The sequence below is a fragment of the Hippocampus bargibanti genome, linkage group LG19 (genome assembly GCF_051943395.1).
Source record: "Hippocampus bargibanti isolate YZ-2025 linkage group LG19, ASM5194339v1, whole genome shotgun sequence".
NCBI lineage: Eukaryota > Metazoa > Chordata > Actinopteri > Syngnathiformes > Syngnathidae > Hippocampus > Hippocampus bargibanti.
Window position 1 is genome coordinate 8,910,991 of NC_142752.1, and position 23,963 is coordinate 8,934,953.

Consider the following 23,963-nt stretch of genomic DNA (forward strand, 5'->3'; position numbering starts at 1 on the left):
GGAACAGCTGAATGACAAGAACAATGGGCTATACAGTCAAACCTCATGGCAACATACCTCAAGGATGTAACAAATATGTACGTTATAAGGCTAGTTTATTGGACCATTTCCATTAAAATGGCCGCCAACTACGATGTATAATACACAACAAACGTCTCGATTTTTGACTTTGTCAAACCGGAATCTCGGCTGAGCTTCATTATCCTTCAGAATACGTTCAACAGGGCAAGTACAAAAAAAAATATGGTCGTTATAATGAGCCTTATATTTTTTTGAGTGCTCATTGCAACCCAAATCTGCAAATGGAAAATACATTACGTGGAATCGAGACTTTGAAATGTGAACTTTATAGGGGGTGAAAACGTAGACGTGCAAATCATATTAAGTCGTAAGACCTCATGAGCAATTCGAGACTTTGCATAAAACATACACGCTCCTGTCACCTTCAATATGTCGTGAGAGGCATAGGGAACACAGCAGGGTGTATAAATAAATAAATAAATCAATAAAAAAGCTGCAAGGGGGATGAGTGGAAAGAGATGCAGCGGAGCAAAGGTTGCTGTTGCGTGTGATTGATTAAAAGGCCAAAGGTATGCAATACGGAGAGGATTTGATGCGCTGCTAATGAGGCAGGAGTTAAAACGGATTGCTGAGGGGAGGATTTAAATATTACCAGCCGGGGATTAATGGCGGGCAAAGTGAGAGATTTCCCTTTCAATAAGTCATGTTTGGAAAATCAAACCCTCTTCAAAAAGTAAGAAGAAGACCTGCACTTCTCCATTTTCTGGATTCATTTGAACCATAAGATGTGTTATTTGTTATTTTTATATTTAAGTTTCCTTTTTTTTGGTAAACATTGTGCACAGAAATAACTTTACAGCACAGGTTTCAAAGTCAAGGCACGGGGGCCAAACCTGGCCCGACACATCATTTTATTTGGCCTTCGAAAGCAAATCAAGCATTATGTTTGCTTAAGTCCGAACAAAAATTTTAAATTGTCATATGTAAACCATGATGACAGTCATTATTCTTCGAGGAAAATGTTTCTTCAGCCGTCATCTGTATTTATTTGAAAGTGTCGGATGTTTCGCTCCTCATCCGAAGAGCTTAGTCAGTGAAGTAAAGTTATGCTGGTAACTCTGGCCCTAGATATATCCCCAATGGACAGGGGTGGCCGTTCCAGACCTCTGCTCTGATTCGTCCCTGCTCTAAGGTTAGGGGAGCAGTGGACCACTCCCTGAAGCCTCGATTGTTCTATCCCTGGCTCTGGTTTCACCTCATTAGCCAAACCACTCCAATCTGATTACATATATTGTTCTATCTGTTAGGTTCGTTTAACAATAGAAAATGATGTTTGCAATGTGTTCGTATCGTGAATTGCCTTAACTAATTAGGGTGAAATAGAACTACTATCCCTGGCTCTGGTTTCACCTCATTAGCCAATCTCATTACCTCTATCATTCTATCCTTGGTTTGTTTTCACCTCGTGAGCATGACTAAGCCTATGTGGTATCGGCCTCAGAAGTTCTTTGGATGAGGCGTGAAACGTCTGACACCTTCAAATAAATACAGATGACGGCTGAAGAAACCTTTTCCTCGATGGACCACTCCTGTACGACTGAGAGCCTACACAGAGGTCATTATTCTTGACTTCAGATTTGAAAACTAGTTACTCATTAATTTGTTATGTGCTTTATATGTAATATGTGGAAGGCATTCAACATTCTAATGGTTTCCCCAAATTCATAACGGCCCTCGAGAGGAATCCGTATCTACAATGTGGCCCGCGGCAAAAAATGAGTTTGACACCCCTGCTTTAGCGTCACCCAGTGAATCAGCGGTAGCTTGACAATGCAGGAAATAAATCATTGTGTTCCATTTGCAAACATGCCTACGTCGAAAGAGGCCTGGCTGTCAGCCATCTCCCCCCCCGGTCCCAACGCAGCCGCACCATTTGCTCATTGCGGCATTGGAACAAAACATGGCGGTCCAACCCACAAATTGTTTCTTGGTGCAATTCTTCTCAGTGCCAAGAGAAATCAGTCTGCCATGGAATGCGCCTCCTCTGGCTAACCAGCCGACTAGGAAACGGCGAGGCGGGGATTTCCGCCTGACAGATAGCATACTGTGAAAGATGACTTTTGAGACACGATGGTTCCGTTTCTCCGCTTGTGATCGGAATGGACTTGTCAATCCTTTTTCTTGGGTAGTTGGAACGATGACACACCTCAGGCAGTGATTTGAATTTGTCTCTGGTGAGGGGTTTGATGTCGCCGAGGGAGGCTTTCTGATGTACATGGGTGTTCGTAGTCGAACGACTATTTTCACCGACGCCGTTGCAAATTTTGGGTTGTGACTGATGGAACATTTTTTCCAGATTTATCACGTTAAAGTATTTGCTTGCAAACATCTCCGCTGTCTGTGAAGTTCATGCATTGCTGCCACTTTCAGAATTTTCAACACCCGCATTGTGAGTTGGGATAAAAAACATTTCAGGGTTTTGCAACAGGGCAAAAGAAGTGCCCACATTGGAAATTGGCATCTTGGAGCGAAAAATATGTCCATCCTCTCCGGGTAACTGAAAAAAGTGCTTGGGTGCCTTGATTCTGACTTGAAGCTAATCAATCTGTCACAACAGCTCAAATGGCAGCCCTCCGAAAAAGGAGTGAGGCTATTCATCCATTGTGTGCAAGAATGTGGCTGAAAAATATTTCCTTTTTCAGTTTTTCACATGAAAGTCTTTTGTCATATCTTTGAAAATTGGCCTGTCTGGCACATGAACATTCCCCATCCCCCAGACGGTATGAAGAGCTACTGAATTCCACAAAAGGTGTTAGCCTGTTGCCTTATTGTATGAGGACCTGGTTGACAAACACCTACTTAGGTCCTGGCGCATTTGCAGCCCACATCAAAATATGCAAATCAGGTATGCATGTCTATTAGTTGTGAAAACGAAAATGCATGATTTCCATTTTCATTTGATTGGTCATCACGTCGTCACTAGGTTGGGCTCCTTGACTGGCTGATACACCAGCTATTGCTTCAGGCGAGGAGCCTTAAAATGATTCCATGGTGGACAAGTTGTCTTATTGCTCAGATGTGTGCCTTAAAGTCCAAAAAGAAGGAATAAAGCAGAAGTGGACAACTTTGGTCCTTAACGGTCACCGTCCTGCACATTTTCGGTTTGCGACCAACTGTATGAGCCCATCCTGCAGCTGCACAGTTGTTGGTCGTTTTAATCAGTGGCAGTTAAAATGACTCCGGGCATGACTATTAAATGTCAGGTCATTGTTTGTTTCACCTTGTTAGGTTTGTTTCATGTTGTCATGTTTTAAGTCATGGTTTTGTTTGCTACTTAGGTTTTTTTTCTTGAAAGGTCATTAGTGAAAGCACTATACTTCATATGCATATACTGGCCTGGGTTGGGTTTGGACTGCATAACAAGCAGCATTGATAATGTGTTAGTCTCTCAAAATGCCACCATGAGTTTGTTTATACTTCGGTTTCGCTCATTTAGGTCGAAAATAATTCAGGGCACGGCCTCCCGTTAGGCAATCTTGTTTTAGTTTTCCATTGACCAACATGGCTCGTTTCGGCTCTGCACTACCCCCATCGTTTGTAATCTCGTTTGACAGAAGCGGGGCCGGGATGAACGCGGCGTCAATGTTGACATGCAATTTATTTTTTGCTAATTATAGTACGCCACCGTCATAAATAATTCCGTGCTCCTCTGTGCCCCTCAATAGCTTGCTTTCGTCATACCAATGGCGCACGGATGCTAATGTAGCGGTATACCCAGATGCGTTGCGACAAAAGTGGCGAGGCAAACGGCGCAGAGGCCATTGAGCATTGCATCCCTCCCTTCCAGTTCAAAGCCATTCATAACTAGCCAGCCTTCACTCTAACCGATTCCATGAGACCCCAGTGCCTCTGCCTCCCTGAAGCGATGTTTTAATAACGAGAGCACTACCAAAAAAAAAAGACGGAAACATAAAATGCGTCTTGACAGGAGCCGAGGAAAGCATTGGGGAAAGAAAAGGAGGTTGAAATTGACCCGCAAACAAAGCATGTTCTAATGATGAGAAACAGCTATTTGCACATCCGTGTGGCACACTTGGTCACTGCCTTTGTACCCTCATGTATTTTTTTACATTTACTGCACCTCCGTTTCCTTTTTGCTCTTTTATCCTGAGGGAAAAGTGAACACCTGATAATGCCAAAAAGACGTCTCACTCGACAGCCATACCGAGCAAGAGAAAAGCAATGCGGCAATGATTGGAATACATATTTTGTTTCTTCGTCCTCTTGCTTTTCCTGCTGTCATAAATGCTGACATTGTCCTCCCTCCCTCGCTCACTCCCCCGACCATATTCTCCCGCTCCGTTCTCTCCATCTCAGCTCCCCTTGTTTTCTCACTGAGGCCGTTTGACCTGGCTGCTGAGCCTTCCTCACACCGACCAATCTTTGAATCCCTCCCTGCTTTACGCCGGATGATTGTGGTACACACCTCCCTCGGGGTCTTGTGTTCAAGGTTGACCTCACGCTCTCTGTGTTTACATGGCGAAATGGCGAGGACAAGCCATCTGAATCGAATGTGCACCTATTTGATCGAAAAAACATTGCACGTCAATGGTTCAGGAATGCTCGGTTCATGCTCATTGATTGATGAAAATAGTAAAATGGGTGATGCGATTCTGTCACAATTTGGAGGAGGGAGGATAAGGGTGTATTTGGCAAATTGTTTGAAGTAAAGTCCGCAGGAACAAAATCTCAGTCATCAGAACAAAAAGGTCAAAAGTAGCAAATCAAACCATGAGTAAAACATGACAAGATGAAACAAACCTGACAGGGTGAAACAAACAATGACCCGAAACTGAATGGTTGTACCGTGAGTTCTTTTAACTCCCATTCCTTAAAACAACCAATACCTGTGCAGTTTCAGGCGGGGGCCTACAGTGCCACCTGCTGGTCGCAAACTGAAATGTAACAAATTCATTTCCAACTTCTTTTTGGTCAAGAACATGTCAGACATGATCACGCCACTGCATTTTTTTTAATCATGCAAGGTGAACACAAACATTCAGATTTTCTTTTAACCCCCCTACAAAAAAATCAACCTGGTTTGCTTTAATATGTGGATATTTACTACTAGAAATTGAAAAAAAGCAGATGGCAGAAGATGCATGGCCCTGGCTGATAAATCACAGCCCAACATCTCTCGAGCCTTTTTACTCTTAGTGTTGATGATCTAAATGAGTCCGTCATCGCTTGAATTAGGGTGTTGAGGTCTCGGCTCATAAATCGCACGGATGCTACGACAACCCACTTGCGGCAAAGAGCCTCCTAATGTCGCACAATGTGCTTTTCTTCCATTTGGAACACGCTAGTGGGCGCTGCATCCGTGTCAGCAAATGGAGATTAGTGTCATAAAACTTGGCGCATGAGATGACAAGACATTTCACCCCGCCTGTAAAATCTCGGCGGGGTGCCCGTGCCGTCTCGCTTGGGTTGATTATGTTAATTGTCAGCATAAACAAAAGAGCGCCATGATTGCATGTGCATTTATCTCATTCATTAAACAAATTTATGCAGGTGTCTGTTAGTATGTCTGACTTAAAAAAAAATCATGCATATATTTAACTTTTAACAAAAGTAAAACAATCTCTGTTTGTGTGCCTCCGAAAATAAGAGGAACCTTTTACATTTTTTCATGTTTTACAATAATTAACTTTTGACGCTGTTTTTAACTCATTCACTGCCATTCCCGACCATTCCCGAATATTCGGGAATTAAAAATATGACGTGCAGGATTTGGTGAAAGTTAAGTGAGTTAAAGGACAAACAATGTCTCCGGACAAGTTGTGTCCATAATTTGTAAAATGGCTTCAAATGACTTCTACTGAGCGTACAGTAAAGTCTCGTTATATCGATATTCTTGGGAGTCGGAAAACCGGACTATCGATATATCCGATCCTGCGGCATGTAAATTTTCTCCTTGCGTTCATAGAAATAGTATCGTAATAAGCAGTACTATCATTATAACCGATATCGAGATAACGAGACTTTACTGTATTTTACAAAGATTCCACCGCATATAGCTATATTTTACGTTTTAAGACTCACGCTGAATATTCCGGAAGTCTTGTTTTTGAGTTGGTCCCTACGTGACATCACTGAAGGAATGCCCCAACCGAATGAAAGGACACATTGTAGCTAGCAGTCCTTCCATCACGTCAATGCATTTTGCTGTGCTTGTTTGGTCTGAAAACGTCATGTTGCACCAAAAAGAGCCAGAAGAGGGCGACCAAGCTCCAAATAAGGAATTTATCAGCCTGTGGAAACGGGCTGATTAATTCCTCACAGGAGCTCGGTCGCCATTTTCTGCCTCTTTTTTGGTGATCTATTTCCCCCCAATGTTGCCTCAATATGGCACGGAATAAATTATTTAATCGATTGCAAACATGTATGCTTTCCTCTTCAGAACTATTTGAATCATATTCATAACTGGATGTGTAACAAGAAAGCATATTCTCCAAATCTGAAGCCATTGTTTTGATTCTTGTCACGAACTGGGGACTTTCTGAAAAATGCCCAATTCGCAGCTCATTTTTTTGCAGATTTTGGACATTTTAAGTCATTTTTATTGGTGTTTTGCATATGAATAAAAATATCATACTGTGTGTTTTGGGTATTTTAGATGCTATAAAACGTGTTTCTGATGTCAGGAAACAAAAAAGTGACGTTGGTTGTCCTTTAAATATTTGGTGCTTCAACCACTACAGGACTGGGTTCGACTTCGGATGTTTCTCTGTAGCCTACTTGATGAACTCATTTACTGCAAGACATGTGATAGAAATGTGTCTACTCCAGTGCCAGGGTGTTTGTCATTTTACCTCAAATTGCAGGACCCACAGAATGTTGAGTTATATGACTACATAAACATTTAATTCAGCGTAAGAAACTTTTGACTCTCTTCTTTAAACAGAGAGTTAATTCCTAAATTGCATGGGTCTGGAGTTATCTGTGCTTGAAATGGGGGTGGCTGTACAAAAGGAAAATGCTGCCCTATTGTGTGAGGGGAAAAACTTTGCCAAAAGTCTGACCAGTTATTTATCGGCATCCCCCTGCAAAAAAAAGCAATTCCGGAATACATTCGGTAATGGCAGTGAAAGAGTTAACATCTTGCATGCACATATAATTAAGCCACATATTGAAGTCTATTTTGTACATTATATGCTCATTTTATTTTTTTATGTTGTCAACATGCAACATGCATGATAAGGGCACCATTTATCTTGTGCGTGTGTGTTCGCGTCTGCACGGCTCTATCTCTGGATCAGGCAAATGAAAAAAAACGGGGACAATGAATGACATTGACAGGCGACATGCGTCAGAACGTCTGTTGTAAGGACACCGAACTGATCGTTGATAACAGATGTGTGTCTAATTGCGGCGGGGTTGGGTGCCCCGAATATGTCTGTCTTCTCCGCCTCTGCCTACCAGAGAAGCACACCCTCCATGACTCCCAATCACTGCCTTTAATTAGAGGCCTTATCTCTGCCAATCACGGCGCCTTTTGCTCTTTTCCACGGCCCGCTGCGCATTTATCGGGCTAACAGGCACAGCCGAGGAGGCGTGCTGGTCACAGAGGACAAGAGAGAGATCGACAGAGAGGGGAGAATGAAGTGGCGTGAGATGCAGGATTATTTGGAATGAAGAGTAATGGGCTCTATTTAGCAGATTGACACATTTTGGGGTTTATTTCAGGTGAAATGAGTAGCTTTAAACCCTTCCTCATTTAACTCATTCACTTCCAGTCCAGAGGAATCTCAAAAGGGTTTATTTGGATTAAATCTTCGAAGCCTCCGATGCGCACACGGCATCACCAAACTAAAACAAATGAGTCTTTTTGTGTTACACACATACATGTTTGCAAATTTCCTCATTGTGGGACGCTTTCTGATTCTGATTCCAAAGACTGTACAAATAATGGATGGGTGGGTTGTATTTTGTACAGCAGCCTCCATTTCAAGCTCAGATAACTCCACATCCATATAACTTAGGAAATAACTCATTTTTTTCTGATGAAAGAAGAGAATCTAAGCTTTCTTACACTACATTGAGTGTTTATGTACTCCTAAAATTCAATATTCTGTGGGTCTGGGAATTTGAGTGAATATAACAAAAACCCTGGCACTGGAATGGACACATTTTTGCACATCGTCTGTCAGTGAATGAGTTAAATATTTAAACATTTTATGCTTTCCCCACTACTGGACTGGCTTCGACTTCGGATGTTCCAGAATGGCCTACTTAATTTATTTGATGGTGTTTGGTGGTTCAAGATGGATGATCGAATATTTTAAACTATTAGCGCCATAAAATCAACCCAATTTTGTAATTTCATGCAGAGCATATTGAATGATTGAATGAGTTAAAAATGTCCAAAATAGTACACGGTTTGTGAAGCATCATTTGAGTTTACAAGTACGTCCGAATTGAGAGTTGCTTGCCTTCAATGTGCCAAGAGGTCTGCTGGAAGAGATACAGCATCATTAAGAGCGAGACAAAATGGCAAAATATGTCCTCATGGCCAGCTCCGCTCCAGTAATAGTCACTGTTACCACAGGGCTCAATCCCTGTCCCCCTGTTGTTTATTTCCAGTTAGTATAGTATCTATCATACATAGCTGCCTTAGGTGTTTTTTTTCTTCTGCAGGCCGAAGTAGTTAAGTCTACGAGGACATTTACTTTGGGTTGAAATTGAGTCTGCTTGTCTGTCACCCTTGAGCAAGGCGCACTGACAATTTTCCCTCTATTTCATGTTTGGTATGCTCCCTGGGAATTCGTTTTTTTCCCCCATCGAATAGCACACATTATGTTTTGCTTTAGTGGGCGTCACGACACTCCCCAATTAAGTCGTCACAATTGATTAGCACGGCCATCTCTTGAAGTGGTAGTCGTCGTCTCTTTTATTTCTACTGCTGCCAAACAAGATGTAATGAAAACAGGGTGTTTTTGTTGTAAAGTGATGCAATCTCATTTGGGTTTGCTTACTTAGCCATTGGTTTTACTGGATGGCATTAAAACTATGAACGACACAGTTGGTATTGACACTGAGGTTAAGATCATGAGAGCTTTCCAGGCAATATTATAGCCGGCTAAAGTAGGTTAACAGAGGTTGCCATGGCAATGAAAGAGATACTTGTCTTTAATTTCAGGTGATTGGCTGTTATTATAAGGTCACATTGCTGTGTGATTCGAGGAGTTTTTTTTTTTTTTTTTGGAGTGGGGGGCTGATTTTCTATGGGACCGATTCTGAATTGATACATTAGAAGATTTTAGTCCTCACTGTGCTTCAGATGTGAACCAGAAATAAGTTGTGAATTTGATGTTTAAAAGCTTGGTTTGGATTTTCCTTCATTAGACTCACAGAGGAGATATTTACATTTCAGAGCAGCAAAAATATGGAAGGAAGAGAAAGGGAAAGGAAGAAGTAGAAAAACAAAATACATGAGCCACTCACGCGCCGCCATCTTGATGTCAAAAGAACAACAATTAATAAATAAATAAAATATGACAACACAAAGACATTCAATCTTAAGCACCTTTTGCACCCTTTTTGTTGTATGAAGCAGTTCTAGATGAAAGAGAAGATCAAAGCATCCTTTTCATCAGTGAATCAGGGGCGTCATGGTGGAATGTGCACGTCTACTACAAGCTAAATGTTGAACGCAAATGCGAAGCTGAAGCATCCATCGACAAAAAGAGATTCTCTCACATCCCCTGTCTCACGTAAATCCACTTCAATTCTAAACCGCGACACAATAGCCCCAGAGCTGTCCATTGATGACAGTCAAATGGCAGCGACATTCTTCCCAATCAAAAACAGTGCTGGTATAATCATGCTCCCGAAAAGGCGCAACTGCACAGCAGATTCTCCTCCTTGACTAATGTCATGGCCAAAAAAATGCTGAAAAACAATCCGTGTCCGTTCCACATGACGCACAACACAAAGTGACAAAAGAAAACACAAAAAAACAACAGAAAAAAAACACAGACCTTGCTGACGGCTGCCATATTGGACTCTAAAATCGATTTAAACAAACGGATGTGACGCATTATGCTCAGACTTGCGTGTACGAAGTGAATGGCAACCCAGAAATTCTCTGTCTCCTTTTTTCAATGTCTGTCCGTGTTTGTTAGGTCGGGGGAACCTCTTCAAAATAGATTTGAAAGGGAATTACAATTCAGCCAGAGTTCCATCATCAGGTTTTATAATTTCATCTTCCTCCTTCAGTGCCTTTATCCCAGAGCCAGTCAGTTCATCTCTGCAGCACAACCCCGGTGAATAATTAACCGCAGTCGTGAGCGGCAAGCCGATGAACGACACAAGCGTTCTATCGTTCCCACACAGACGCACACCTGCAGCGGTGGTGGGCTTTTAAGCTTCTTCCTGCACTTTTTTTAATCTCACTGCGGTTTTACCATGTCTGGGGCTCTGACACACCGAGACAAGGTCTCAGGTGGATGCGCAGGGCAAAAAGTGTCGCGTCCACTTACTACCACGCCGATATCGCTTCTTTTTAAGCTGGGGACAGCGAGGGTGGACAGGCGTAGGAATGATACGAGGCACCTTGGGTCTTCCTGCTGTGACACAGAAGGTGACAAGTCTGTTAACTTAAACGAACAAAAAGAAGGAACCGAGGCATGACTAGCTCAAAGAGCCAATTTGGGAGGGAGGTTCAAACACCTGACGGAATGAGAGTCTTAGCTGGGCTTTGGCGCTAAGATGGGATATTGACGAACAAGGTCCTCCATGATTAGTTGAAAGTCTCCTTCGGATGTTTTTGAGCAACAGTTGTAAGGACACATGGATTTTGTCTCTGGGTGCATTTTTAACTCATTCACTGCCATTTATTCTGGAATTGAAAATATGCCTAATAAGGTAAGGTAATAAGGTATTTGAAACACCTACAATACACTGTCTGTAAGATAATTTTAAATTTGAAAATATGCCATTCCCGAATTTGTTCCGATTTTGTATTTTCATGCTTGGGTGCCGATAAATCACTGGCCATGGCGTCTGGCAATGTGTTTTCTCTTCCACAAAGGGGCAGTTCCGTTTTTCCATGTTAGTGCTTTATTCCAGCTTCAGCTGTTGTTAAAGCGCTACATAAACCAATATGTATGCATTGCATTGTATCTTAGACAGCCGTCCTCATTTCAAACTCGTATAACTCCAGACCCATATCATTTAGGAATTATCGAATGTTTCTAATGCCGTATTGAATGTTTATGTAGTCCTAAAACTCAATATTCTGTAGGTCCTGGAATTCAAGTGGCAATGACAAAAACCCTGGCACCGCAGTGAACACATTTTTGCACATCTGGCAGTGAATGAGTTAAATTGAGTGAAAGGACAGCAAAGTCTTTGCAGTAGTTTTTTTATGAATTTGTATCAAATAAAGGTGTTTTAATAAAGAATCTGTCGAATCCGCTGTTACAGGGACAGCGTCTCGGAAATCAGAATCATCTCTATTGCCAAGTATGTAGAACACACAAGGAATTTGTTTCCGGTCGAACATGCTGCACTAGTATCATCAGCAAAAAAATTGCAAAGAGGTACTATACAATTCCATTTGGACTACTGTTCAAAGAGTTAATGGCTTGGGGGAAGAAGCTGTTTAAATGTCTGCTGGATTTGGTGCGCATGGAAAGATATTAAAAAAGATATTAAACAGATGTTCTGATGACATTTGTCACGTGTGGTTTCCTCCCACTCGTGGATATTATTGGTTACGTTTGGTGTGATCAAGCTCGAAATTCTCATGAATAATCCAATTTGGAATCCAAAAGTTGTGAGATTTGACAATCGGTGCGAGATCATTCATCTACCCTGCCTCTCATCCAAAGTCAGCTGGGATGGGATTCAGCTCACCGGTGACTCTCGGGAGCAAAAAAGGCGACCATGGATGGAAAGGTAAATTTGAAAGCAGTGGAATTAAATTTGACGCAACGACTAACCTGGCATTTGTGGTCGAGGTTGAACGGGTCCATTTGGTGTTTGCCTTTTAAATTGGATGAGCACTTTGCTCTGCAGGATTGCATGAACGGATATACGTATTATCCAAAGCTTGCATAGATTCTCTTCAGGTACTTGCCCCCCATTTGTTGTAAACATTGATGTCATTAAAATGAAGTTCTTAAATTGTTTTCTTTGTGTGTGAGTGGTGGTTTGTCTGTTGTGTGTGTTCAGATTTTTGTTACTTCAAATTCAACATTTTTTTTGAGTGGAACTGAAAAGAATTCTGAGAGACTATTTCTGTGCAGTCGTTCAAGCTACGAACAGCTGTGAAAGGTCAATACACTAAAAAGGAGGACAAAATATCGACATTATTCTTTAGCATTCAGACAAGGTCTCCGTGTTATGTTAAAAACATGTTTTTTCACATAGGACCAAATTTTTCATTTGTCTTCATATCTTACTGTCGTTTTCTTTGTAGGAAATTCCATTTCATTCATTTGTAATCAAATTCGAAACTCTGAAGGCAGCAAAAAGTAAATGTCGCATAATCGCTCACCTGACATTTGTGGTTCCGATTGAAAGGGTTCTTTTTAGTGCTTTGGTTCCAAGTTAGCTTGCATTGACAGGACCGCATGAGTGGGAGGACAGCAACACGCAAACAATATCCGACAAAAATACCAGCGATATGGTTCCTTGAATTCTAGACGCTCCACTCCAATGAATATTAAACGACGGCAGATCGCTGCAAGTGCCGCGAAATTACTCTGCTAAGTAATTTAGAAAATTGACAGTCAGTAAAGGTCAATGCACACAAAAGCAAAGATTTTTTTCCCTTGCTGTGTACATTATTAAGCCCGTTCGAAACACAATGGGCCTTCTTGAAAACACGAAGAGACATTGTGAGCAGTCTAAGTAGGCGCCGCCGTTCTCATCATGCACTTTATCAGTTGTCACCTTCATAATTGATCTGCCGGATGTGCGTGACAACTTGTGGCGACGTTTGTTTTGACCCGCTGCTCGAAAGCAAATGGATTGTAAAGATTGGCAGAGGCATGCCATTGTTCCAAATAAAGCCATTCCTCCCAAGCTTTGATTAATCGTTGCCATTAAAATCTTGACATCTGTTAGTTAATTATTTCGTACCGCTACATACCGATCATTTTGTCCCCGTGGCACGTCACTCTTGGGCCTTCTGTAGTGCTACGCCTGAATTAATCAGCTCAGAGTGTGGTGTGATATTCCTATACACGTCCACTACAGGGTGCGGTTGGCCAGGAAATAAGTTGTGACTTGAAGAAACTTAAGAAATCCCGTCATTAAACTGTTCACATTTTTACTATGAATGTGTGGTTTCATGATAACACTGTAAAATTGCAATATTATTTGCTATTTTTGCTTGTTTTGGAGCTGTCCAACCTGAATGATGTCCATCTGTTCTTGAAAAGTCCATCTTGAAAATGGCTTTAGCAGTAAATCTGCAACCGAATTCATTTTTTCTCCATTGATTCATTAATTAAATCAACACAAAAATGTATTTGCTTATATAATTCGCTACAGATGCAGTGTGCTAATTCTGGCCTGTATGCTGTTTTCACGAGAGGCTAGTGATACGATGAATGGCTCGTGATACTATGATTGGCTAGTGACTAGCCAAACATACCCAACAGGGGAAGAGCAATGAAAGGAAGCTGAAAGACAATTTGGAATTATTTAATAAGAATTCATGGACAAAATATAATTTACATTAGTCTGTGATTCAAGGATTTTTAGACCAGCAGAGAAGGCATTGCAGGCCCTAACGGCCCACCACTGTTTTGTCCCTTGGATGAAAGGCAGAGATTGTTAGGCGGGTGTGGATTTAAGGGCAGTTTTTAGACACAGAAGGCTGATGTATAATCTTGGGATTCATTTGTTTGAACAAGTCAATTTCAAATGGTAACGAAGCATCACATTGTTTAATGTTGAAGTGACTTAAAAAATGGCCAATCATGAATCTGCGTGCTAAATTCTCACAATTGACCTTTTTTAGTCTTTTTGCCCATCTTTGTCGGCTAACCAGTGAGTGAGTAGAACCCTCGTCGACTAAGATACAATAAGTCATGGGTCTGCTCCCGTGCTGCCACTCGCTGCTTCCGCCGTCATTGGACTCTGAATTGCCATGCTTGAAAGTGAGTGACTGCTGTAATCAGGATTCTAAGCATTGACGTTTACCCAACTTTCATATTATGGTTGAGAGAAAGCTTTGTGAGCCACGAGAGATCTAACGTTTGTCCGGAGAGCGGCATTTACTGCGGGAGCCATATGCCGCTTGTTCCATCACGCCTCTATTGAGATACTGAAGAAAAAAAAACAAAAAACAAACTAAATCTATTGCACCAAAGTTTTAGTCATTAGGAACAGACGGATGCGCAACATAGTCGATTTTGATCTGCCAAGGGTAAGAATAACGTTCAAAGGCACCATGCTTCTGGGACTCCGCTAGTCGGCTTTCATTAAGCGTAAACAATCTGAAGAAAGAAATCACTTGAAGTGAGAAAACTCGAAGGAAATAGAAAAGAAGGGAGCCTTACAAAGCCACCAAAAAAAAAACAAGGAAGTCCAAAGAAAAGAAATGCCTCCTCTTTTGTACATCTTTGAGTAATCCCTTGATGTCGCGGCCAATTCGGAATAAACGAACATGTTTGCCGGATGATGAAGCTTTCCAGGCTGGCGGTGGCCGCGGCCCATGTCTGGCTACGACTTAAACCTGTGGGCAGCAGCTTTTGGGCCACGCTGCCAGAGAGAGCCTCATGGACAAAGATGAAGCACCTGACACTGCTTCATATGCAGTTCCAGGAACAACACCCACATAAACGGCCTCTTTGAGCCTTTCAAAGAATCAGACGGAACGGACGCTTGCATTTGCTCGCGTCTGATATGTTTTTGAGTATTATTTACAGCAAGCGATACGATTTAGTTCACTGCAACTGTAGTGACAGGGATGGAGGAGTGGGGTGGAGGTGCAAAATTACTTCCAGTAATTACCTCCAGTCAATCGCCGCAATGAAAAAAAAGCTACCATTGCAGCATCCATTTCTTTTTCGGAGAGAAAGAAAAAAAAAACCATTGTTGAAAAAAAGGGAAAATAAGTGTGTGTACTGTATTTTCTGGTGTATAAGGTGCACCGGAGTATAAGGCACAACCCCAATGAATGGTGTATTTTCAAACTTTTTCCACATATAAGGCGCACCGGACTATAAGGCGCACCTTCAATGAATGCAAAATATTTTCCAAATATAGTGTAATATATGAATATATAAATGTATTCCAAATATAAGGCGCACAAAATAAGTTCCTACAGTAGAGGCTGGGGTTACGCATGATTTCTTCTACACGGGGCAAATGAAGTCGGTGGATGCTGACAGTCGTTGCGAGACCTGTTGAGGCTCAATATTACTCAACATTGCACTGGCATATAAGGCGCAGGGTCATATTTTGAATAAAATTAAGGCTTTTGTGTGCGCCTTATACACCAGAAAATACGGTATACAGTATGTGTTGACGTTATCTCAACCACGTTGTGGACACACGCAGCATATCGAAAGACGACATGACTTCTGGGTCCATGTTGATGTTGCCTTTTAAGTGGTACAAGAAGAAAGTGGCAAAACAGAAGGTGAGTTGAGGTCACGGCGAGTGAGGGCTGAAGGCAAAAAAAGCAAGGATATGAGCGAGCAAGCGAGTGAGCGAGACGGCAAGAGAGCGAGCGCAAAAAAAAGCGAAACAAGTCCCCCACAGCCCAGAGGCAGCGACACACCAGCAGATGTTTCTGCCTCTCAACTCTCCAGAACGAGCATCACCTCAGAAAACGGCTGCTGAGGCAAATCCCCCCCCAACCGCTTCACTGTCACAAGTGATCTACATTGAGACTGATTTCCGCAATTGTTGTGATTCCTGTTCCGTTCAGTTCCGGAGCAATAGAGGCGCTAATCCGGCAGAGTCAGCCCCATCTAACAGGCTTAAAGGCCGACGCTGGCAGAGTTCACCTCGAATGCCTCACAAAGATGGCGCATTTGCGCCATTCTGGCAAAGGGCGGCGAGAAACAAACGAGAAGGGAAAACGTTGAGGGCCGCAGATTGCTAATTAAATCAGGAGAGTTTTGCCTATCGAGAACTGCGACACGGAATGTAGACGAGAAAAAAAATCTTAAATCCTCGGTATAAATTGAAATAAGAAACAAGGGTATTAACTGATTCACTGTCATTCCCAAATTTATGCAGGAATTGAAAAGGATGACGTGGAGCGCCATTCCTAAATTTGTTCGGGTTTTGTTTTTTCTTGCGGGGGGTGCAGATTGAGCTCCGGTCAGACCTCTGGCAATGTTTTTTCCTCCCCCTCTCAATGCAGATAACTCCACAACCAAGTAAGCTCGAAATATATTTTCTTCTGATGAAAGAAGAGAGTCTAAGGTTTCTCAGTCTCATAAGTTAACTAATTCACTGCCAAACGATGTGCAAATATGTGTCCACTCCAGTGCCAGGGCTTTTGTCATTTTCACTCATATTGCATATGCACATATTTTACGCATATTGAGTTTTAGGACGACATAAACATTCAAAGAAACCTTCTTTATGACTCTATTCTTTCATCAGAAAAGAGTTAATTCCTAAATTATCTGGGTCTGTAGTTATATAAGCTTGAAAGGAGGGCAGCTGTCCAAAATACAATGCAATGCAACCATATTTGTTTACATAGCACTTTATCAACAAATGAAGCTGTAACAAAGCTCAGACATGGAAAAAAGGGAAATGCTGCCTCCTCGTGGGAGGCAAAAACATTGCCAGAGGTATGACCAGCGCTTTATCTGCACCTCCTGCAAGAAAAACCAAAACCCGAAAGAATTCAGAAATGCCGCTCCACGTCAAATTTTCAATTCCCAATTAAATTTGGCGATGGCAGTGAATGAGTTAAAAGACACCTTCCACAGCACTGCTCTAAATAAAAAAAATCAGTTGACATCAAGCTTAATGGAATGTCATTTTCAATCGAGTTGGCCGATTTGCAAATAAATCATCAGGGTAAGACACAGTTGACAGCAAAATGCATTTGCGTCCCCCTCGGGCGAGTCCCACCCTTGCATGTGTACACACGGAGCAAAAGAATGTTGTTTTACTTACTGGGCCATGCCATAATTAATGAACAGCTACATCATCGCAGACGGCATATGGAGACGCATAATTGCGTGCAAGCAAGCCCCTGTCTGCTACTCGTTACCCAAGTATAAATAATCAACATGTTACACAATACGGTGGTGGAAGTACAATGGATCTCATCTGTCAGTGATTTTTGCAGTGTAGGGTAAAAAAATTAATGGCGGATGGGTGACTGACAAGTCGCATGGGGTTGGTGGTGGGAGCGGGGGGTCTACACACATGCAATGCGAACACATACTTGAATAATTCACTTGTAACTCACTCTTTGGCATGATTCCGACTTGATCTTGGTGTGTCACTCTACTATCTTTGTGACTGCTTTATTCCCTGTATATGATAGCTTTCCACGTGAATTGCTTTGTTACAGCTTCAGCTGTTGTTAAAGCGCTATATAAGTCAATATGTATTGTGTTGTTTTGAGTAGTAGATGGAAGGGAGAAGGAGGTGTGGTTTGTGGATATAAAATGGACGGATAAAATTGCAGGACGTTTTAATGCACGTGTGCTTGACGGAGGGGCAGAAAAAAACCATATTTTTTTACGTCAATTGAAGTGAGATGATAACGACTTCTTTTTTCCTAGTCGGGGAAAAATAAGTGAGGGACTTATTTTTCTCATCAGCATTTGAAGCATCCTTTGATCGATTGCATCAAGCTGTGCGACAGATGTTCGTGGAGGATTTTGTTTTTTGTCGACGGGGGAAACTGCGGCACTTAAGCTGATGTATTTGCCCATCGCTTGTATATCTCTGATAACTGCTTTCCTGGAGGGCAACAACAATGTCTTCAATATTTCACTCCTATCAAGCCTCACCGCCACTTTGTTTTTTGTTTTTTTCAGTGCAGTGCCAGAATGTACGTGTTGGGATACTTATATGGGCGGTTAGAGCATGTTGACGAAATGTGTGAGGAGTAAGAAAAAATACCATATTTTTCGGTGTATAAGGAGCACCGGAGTATAAGGCGCACCTACAGAGCGCACTTATTGGCCATTGTTTACTGCTGGTTGAAAATATTTTGCTGCTTCATCCTGAGCCCTGAACATTTTAGCGATCCGTGGTGGATCTCTATTCTTAACTGATGGTCCCACTTTCGAAAAGATTCATAAATTGGACACATTCACCTAGTACACCCCCAAGTACAGTATGTGGCGCCCAATGCATGGTGTATTTTCAAACTTAAACCTGAGTATAAGGAGCACCTTCAATGAATGACAAAAGTTTCCCTAATATAATATATGAATATATAAAGGTTTTCCAAATATAAGGCACACCATATTATAAGGCACTAGAGTAGAGGCTTGGGTTACGTACGACTTCTATGGGTGGAAAATTGAGTCAATGGCTGCTGACAGTCATTACGAGACCTGGCTCAATATGACTTCACATATAAGGCGCAGGGTCCTCTTTGGAAGAAAATCAAGGATTTTAGGTGCGCCTTATACAGCGGAAAATACAGCTAATAAAAATAGAGTTATTGACAAGAAAACACGCGTGGTCAAACACAAGATGAGGCAATATATTTAACTACCGCGCGGACGAGACATTTTTTATCACCACCCCCATAAAAACCTTGTCGTCTCACTCGACCTGGCAGTTATTAGTCAAAAGTCGCACTCTTTGTTTTTCTCCATGCAGCATGAAGGGATTGGCTCTCTGAGTTGCAATTGTCCACATGTTGTAACTCTGCTTTATTGGCTACTTAACACCAAATCTACCGTTTATTTACCCAAACCGCATCTCTTGTCCGACGTACTTGGGCATATAATCGTTTTGACCTTCTCCTTGCGCTGTGTTTATTCCCGTATGACTAATTAAAGAGAACTTATGTTGATGACAGTTAAATACCGCATAACATTTTAGAAATACCCAGTGTGGAGTTTGATTGTTATCCCTGGGCCCGTGTGGATTTTCTCCGGGTTCTCCAGTTTCCTCCCACATTCCAAAAACATGCATGGCAGGCTGATTGAACACTCGAAATTGTCCCTAGGTTTGAGTGTGAACGCGGATGGTTGTTCATTCCTATGTGCATTCAGGGTGTCCCCCGTCAAATCCCCGAGATAGGTTCCAGCACACCCCGCGAACCTAATGAGGATGAAGCAGTCTGGAAAATGGATGGATGGATTTTAGAATTCAAGATTGAAGTCAATATGTGTACTGTTGTAATCTTTGTCCTAAATCTGTCCGGTATAAAATTGTTTAACTCTTTGTGTTCGGAAAATGGAATTCTACTACTGGAATGTCGATTTGAATCGCTCCCTAGCCCATGCGAGACATTCCAAGAGTCCATGAATATATCATGTCCAATCGAAGAGTGTCCACAAACGTGATGTCATTTACTTTGCGTATTTGGAGGTATGGCAGGTGAGCAAAGTGCCGTTGTGTCCCATCCTGCCCCATTAATGACATGCTTACGTTATATTGGATCAAAAAGCAATTCATAACGGATGCCTTGATAATGGGTTTAGCATTTCTGACATCTCATTAAGTCGCATACGATATTTGCAAAGAAGTTCCGACGCGCGATGCCCGCAGGCTGCTTTCCCGTGTACTTCTCTCGGGCCACATTAGTGTATAGCATAGCTGTTATTGACTGAATGTGCCATTTGGCCATTGATTGCAGTGGAAGCCATTAAGGTCAGAGAGATTACAGTCTTGCAAAGCACCGATCCCAAAGCGGAAAACCAGTGCTGAAAAACTGTAGCAGAAATGAAATATGTGATGTACAAAGTGTAATCGGCTCAACAATGATGACGCCGATCTCTTTTCAGCTTGGGGGTATATGATGATGGCTTTCGTTTAACTTGCCCCACATTTGATATTTCAAGCTCACATCGCTTACAAGAGAACAGTAGGTTTTTGGCCTGTGTGACAGCCTCCAACAATGTCTTTAGCCGATCATTCCGATTGACCAGCGCTTACTATGCAGCGGTTGATGGAGGCGGGGTCACAACCTGCAATGGATGATTGGTGAGGGGGCCAAAAGGCTATGCGCTACCTCAGTCGGCTCGGCGGCATTCTGCTCATATATTTATAGCGATACTGTATTTAATTGAGTTTCATGCAAGAGGGCTGAATTTTAAAGAGCCCCGCCGTAAATGAAATTGGAGGCATGCAGAAAAACAATCCGCAGTGCAATAAGCATGCAAAAGGCACAGTCGTGAGAAGCGCGCCCGAGCTCGTAATGAGAACGCATTTTGAAAATGGAGCACAATGGCCGACAGTGTTTTGGATGCCGAGATGTGTGCGGATGACCTTACGGTTGTTCTTTTAAAATGTTAACCGATTCAAAGACTGGGGGACCTCTGCAATTGCAACCGATTGCGATGATTTCATCAAGTGCAGAAAGCTAAAGTCAAGCAGGCAGCACGGAGGACGTTTATGTGTGCACTTTTTGGGCAATGCGACGTATGGCAGTATAAGCCATCAAGTTAGACCACTAGTTGTTTTTTTCCCCATGAGAGAAAAAAAGTGGCTTTTGCTCGGGGTATATTTATTCAAGTGGACGTCTCGGCGATGTATCTATTAGAGCAGAGGCCACTTCACTCCTGTATTTTATCTTTTATTGCATGAGACAGTCGAGAGCACATGCCCCAGAGGTGAAAAGATTCCATTGTCAAGGCGATAAAGCGCTGCAGGAAGGCGTCGCCAAGTGTGCAGCTTGCCTCCCGCGGGGTCAATATTCAAATTCATTGTGTTTATCGGATCATAAAATGAGCATGATAGATTAATTTGCATTGGGCCGGCTCATCAGCCACAAAATATGAATGCACAATCTCCAGACCGCCTACCCGGCGGTTCGTCGCCCAGAGGAAAAAACTGGCATCTCCAAATGTGATTTCCTTCGAGGACGCTTGGGTGGAGGACCGCGGAAACATCACTCGCCATGATTTGCACTCAATTATTGCCTCTTGCGGCTCGAGTCGACATATCAGACACAGTTAACACAAAGACGAGTGTTATCGCACGTTGAATGTAATCAAAGATTCTATTGAGCGTCATTACAATGAACACTGTTAAATGTAGGACTTTATGGAAATCACGGTGGGTTTGCACCGTCAGAGGAAATTGACTGCGTTTTCTGAGCCATCAAAGCCAGTTACAGTGCTGTAGTCTAAATGCAGGAGTGTATGCGTGTATATGGGGACTGGAGGGGGTCACCTCTTATCCAGAGCGAGCTTGTCACGTGCGTTTTTCTTCCTTTCTAGAGTGTGAATTCATTTGAGAGCAGCATACCAGCTGCAGCAGGGAGGCAGCGAGATGCGATACAGGGTGGCCATCATGAATTAAAAAGGGCAGCCATTTAATCCCAGCTAAAAGGTGACGTGTGGTAAAATTTAAAATGGTGCAAAAATGGTGTTGTAAGCAATGACACATTGCAGTTCTTGACCATTGAGAAAAGCTGAGTGAGTTGCTATTTTTTACTCAAAAGGTATGGTGGGCGACTGTTCCGCAGTCCCCCCAAAAAACGCAAAAATGTTGGGATGAAAATGACAGTGAATCTTTCGCACCTTTAATCATTTTTTTCTGAGCAAATGTGCACCTGTGCACCCCATTGAAGTTCATAGAGATTGAGAATAGGCGATATATACATGCTAGTTTAAAAAAATTACAATACTGTAAGTACTACAATACTCTTGCATTAATTAGCGATAGCGCCACCCTGGGAAAGAAACTCTACCGAGAGCAAGGGTGTGATAGAGCGGGCCACATCGTAGTTACGGTTTCCTCTCAGGGGCTGTTATGAATTTGGGGAAGCCACTAGAAATGCTCATCTCCTCTACATATTACATGTAGAGCGCACAACAAATTAATAATTAACTAGTTTTCAATTTTGTAGTAAAAAAAAAATCATGGCACTTGACATATTTGATTTGCTTTTATGGGCCGAATAAAATGATGTGGCGGGCCAGATTAGGCCTTGACGGGCCTTGACTTTGACGCCAGTGTCCTCAAGGAACTCCTGGAATCAGCTAACACAATTCAGATTGACTCATTCACTGCCATTACCGAATGTATTCAGAAATTGAAAATATGACATGACGCGCCATTCCCCAATTGTTCGGGTTTTGGTTTTTCTTGCGGGGGGTGCCGATAAAGCGCTGGCCAGACCTCTGTCAATGTTTGTTTCCTTCTACGAGGGGGCAGCACTTGCCTTTTGTACAGCCGCCCCAACTTGCACCTCATATTACTCCAGAGTTAAATAATTTAGGAATTAACTCAGTTGTTGTTAAAGCGCTATATAAACCAATATGTATGCATTGCACTGTATTTTGGACAGCCACCCTCATTTCAAGCTCATATAACTCCAGACCCATATAATTTAGAAACTGTAACTCTTTTTTTCTGATGAAAGAAGAGAGTTTCTTACGCTGCATTGAATGTTTACGTCGTCCTAAAACTCAATATTTAGTAGATCCTGGGATTTATAGTGAAAATGACGAAAACCCTAGCACTGGAGTGGACACATTTTTCACATCCGTCTGGCAGTGAATGAGTTAAATAGCCTGTGTGCAGCAATTGTGACTACCGTGTAATTATGATTTGATGGATGCCATATTTCAAGTCGTCAGCACGTCCAACAAAACCGCAAGGAGGTGATGCTGCATTTTGGCTAACTGAACCCTAAAATAAAAAAAGATTAATGGTAAGTTGGATGCTAATGTTGATTTCCTGTGTACTTTGGTATCAAAAAGTGTCTCGTTAATTTGGCCGAAGGAAGATAAATGGGTGACTTTCTCGCAGTCGGTTTGAAATATGACCCATGTTGGTAGTTTGCTGGTCTCGTCCATATATTTTCTCCACGATCCTGCTTGTCAGTCCGCGCGTCTGCGCGAGTGCGTGGCAGACCGGCAGCAACCAGGCAAAAATGAGCAGCTGCAATTCAACATCACTGATGTGCCGCGGGGGGAAACTCGTCCTCGAGAACCAGGACGACTCCAAATATAATTGTTTTCAATGACATGTTGATCCAGTTGCAAACGCAGCGGCGCTGGGAATCGGTGAAAGAAAAATGCTGAATGCGCATAAATGCATCGTTGATCACCAAGGGAGACAGCAGGAGGCAAATAGGGAAGAGACACAAACTGGAGCCGGTACAAAGATGATAAAATCTGATTTTCATTGCATTTTTATGCATATATATAATTTTCTTTAATTTTAACTGTCATATAAGGGAATCTGAACTTCGCTGCCTTACCGTCAATGGACGACCAGTATGTCCAAATTGTTGAATCTCATTGCAGGCTCAGAAGAGATCTTTGTAAATCCGTTTCAATGGCTGATGGGGGATGTGGAGTTAAGGGGTGATTACATAAATTATCAGGGAAAAAAAACAGCCCAAAGTATTGTCGTTTAGTTACACGTCAGAATGTCCCATGCGCGACATGAAAGAATTGACGCATGCATGGCGAGTCCGATCTGCAGACTACAGTCAACTGCAAATGTGCTCTCTCGCACTCGCTCTCTCTCTCTCTCTTTCTCTCTCTCTCTCTCTCTCTCTCTCTCTCTCTCTCTCTCTCTCTCTCTCTCTCTCTCTCTCTCTCTCTCTCTCTCTCTCTCTCTCTCTCTCTCTCTCTTTCAACCCCCTCGTCCCTCCCACCCCCTCTCTTTCTCTTGGCAATGATGTGATAAAGAAGTATTCAAGTTGAGTTAATTGATAGCAACAGTGCCAAAATCAAAATCTGACTCCCCTTGCATGTGAAATACACTAAGCAAGAAAGAGTCTAGCAAACCCCATATCCCCT

At 42.3% G+C, this 23,963-nt stretch overlaps 1 protein-coding gene across 2 annotated transcripts in view; it reads right to left on the reverse strand.

Moving 5' to 3' along the window:
- The window catches only part of tmem121ab (transmembrane protein 121Ab), a 37,199-nt gene extending 13,558 nt beyond the window's left edge, over positions 1 to 23,641 (reverse strand). For both annotated transcript variants that reach the window (XM_089021438.1, XM_089021437.1), the window contains exon 1: positions 23,417 to 23,641. The gene's annotated coding sequence lies outside the window, so the exon portion shown is untranslated. The remainder of the gene's footprint in view (positions 1 to 23,416) is intronic.
- Positions 23,642 to 23,963: the final 322 nt, after the last annotated feature.